At 38.4% G+C, this 2,499-nt stretch overlaps 1 long non-coding RNA gene across 1 annotated transcript; it reads left to right on the forward strand.

Moving 5' to 3' along the window:
• The first annotated feature begins 465 nt into the window (after nucleotides 1–465).
• Nucleotides 466–916, forward strand: LOC126980659 (uncharacterized). Its single transcript, XR_007733448.1, has 2 exons — nucleotides 466–559; nucleotides 833–916. It is a non-coding gene; the product is annotated as an uncharacterized LOC126980659 (long non-coding RNA).
• Nucleotides 917–2,499: the final 1,583 nt, after the last annotated feature.

Below are 2,499 nucleotides of genomic sequence, written 5' to 3' on the forward strand. Positions count from 1 at the left end.
AAGTGTATGGGGGACGCTCCCCGAGGAAGCAAGGCGACAGTGCTATAGATATGTATAAATCTATAAATGAAATGTGTTCTATGAAGTTCTCGTTAGTGTAGTCGTAACAATAGAGGCGTGGAGCTACAATGCAGTTTTACTTTTTCTGTACTGTACAGTAGATTACTGTTTTGTTCATGTATAATGTGATTTATCAATTTCCATTTCTGATATACAGCATCAAGAACAACCAATAACACCACTATCGAGTATGTGACACCATCTGATGTGGGCATAAACGTCACATATGACAAAGATGATGGGAGTTTTGGTATGTAATTTTATATGTAACTGTGTTACAGGAATGTTGTGTATTCATACGTGTATCTAGGTAAATCATAGTCTAATATTATGGTAACAATGGCGTGTAATAACCTAATAAAACTGTAGGTCAACTCTAACTCTGAATAACATTATTCTTTATCAGGTGACCTAAAGGACGTATCTGATACTGAAGGTGATGGGAGAATGACTACTGTGCCACCTGCTGACACACGTGGTAACACAGATGTTGCTAATGGTATTTGGAATTGGCTTTGAGTATTCATTTTCTACTTTTAGTGTTTGTATTTAAATTATTGATTTAAATACAGGTATTTTATCAATGTTCATCATAGAATAGGGTAAAAAAAAAATTCAAGTCTCAAGATAATGCAACAAAGAATGATTAGAATAATACTCTTTCATAAAATATTGAAGATCCAAACACTTTTAATACATAATATCTCATCAAATCAGTAGCATACAGTAGCTTTAGCTCATTGTAAGAGCATGACACATTTTTATCTTACAGTGACCTCAGAAGCTGCGGAACGTGCTTCAAGAGAACACCATCATCCTACTGAACAACTAGAGATCTCTGAGCCTGTTGCACCAAGTACGTTATATGAGATCATCATGCACAGATATTATAAATTGTACAGCATGCAAAACAGTTTAATACTGTAATATAATTATATGTTTATGTCACACTACTTTAGGTGATGATTTTTCAGTTTAGAAGTAGTATGAAAGAGCATTTGTATCGTAACCATTGAGGTTAATGTGAGGTTACGAGATTGCCACAACAAAGCTAGCTACCGGTTATTGGGGAAAGGGTAGCAAGCATAGGTACTCCTAGATGGGTATCTCAGCCCATCCCGCCTTGACGTTATTGGCACTGTTAGTACACCTTAAGGCTGCGTGCGTTTAAACCAAGCGAGTCACGTCGAGTTGAGCCACGTCAAGTCATTTGAGGCGATTCATATTGACGCCACTCCGTTTACACCGACTGCGTCAGCCCGAGCCAAGTCAGTATTCAATGACCCATTTGATTTCATGGAGAATGGATGCATGTTTTCGTTTTTTTTTATTAATTTATCGTATTTATTTTGTTTTCCATTGGTCTTTTACTCTTTCTTTTATTTTCTATTGTCATTTTCAAATCCTTCTCTTTTATTTTATTTTTAGTTCTTTTCTTGCTGTTGTTTTCTTCTTTGTTTTCTTTTCTGGTGGGTTTTTTATTCTATCATACGTAAGTTGATGTTCATGTGTCTGGGTGAGCCGTTTTCCTCCCAGAAGGGATCAGCGAGTTATGATTTACTTCATATTTTTGGTGACGGGTATAATTTCTTGGCATATGCTTGAGTATGATTGAACGTAACGGATGCTATATGAATGGTGTACATTATTATTTACAAATATTGAAAATATACATAGTAAGTATATGAATATATCCACTCCCCCTTGTCCCTTGTCCTACTAACATAGCTTTGTGATAGGCCCCAATCTTAATAGTTGGTGTATTGTATGTAACATATGTATGAATGGTTGAGTGAATGGTGTGCATGCTTCAGGATGATACGTAAAACTGAAAACTTCTTTCCATAAAGCAGCGATGACATCACGATCCCGGTGGTTACGGTCACTGGAATCATATATAGCAGGGGGCTCTTGAACTAAGTTGATTAGGAGTTCCACCAGCATGCTTGAACACACCACGGCAGACTCGCTGTGACTGACGTCCATAATAGGTCCCGCCCTAGATGTGACGACGGGACGCGACGCAATGCGACGTGACGTGACTCGACGCATCCGGTGTAAACGTTTTCTTTCAAAAACCGATATAAATCAGTGTTATAACTGGGGTGGCGATTCATGGTACGTCATGAATCGTCATGACGCGACGCGACGCGACACGACTCGACGTGACTCGCTTGGTGTAAACGCAGCCTAGGTGTATAACTTAAGGTGTAGCTCCTAGGGCTAATACTTCACTGGGCTAGATATCTGTCCGTGGCCCCTCAATGGGTGGATAAAATGGACAAATTGTGACAGGAAAGTGAGTGTGAATAAGGCAATATGAAAAGTGTTGAGAGTTGTATGTTTTAATGAGAATGGAATAATTAATGAATTCAAGAGAAGAATGGTTGTCAAGATTTGTATGAAAGGGGGAATGGATGTGCTTGGACTGAGTGACAC

The sequence above is a fragment of the Eriocheir sinensis genome, chromosome 44 (assembly GCF_024679095.1).
Source record: "Eriocheir sinensis breed Jianghai 21 chromosome 44, ASM2467909v1, whole genome shotgun sequence".
NCBI lineage: Eukaryota > Metazoa > Arthropoda > Malacostraca > Decapoda > Varunidae > Eriocheir > Eriocheir sinensis.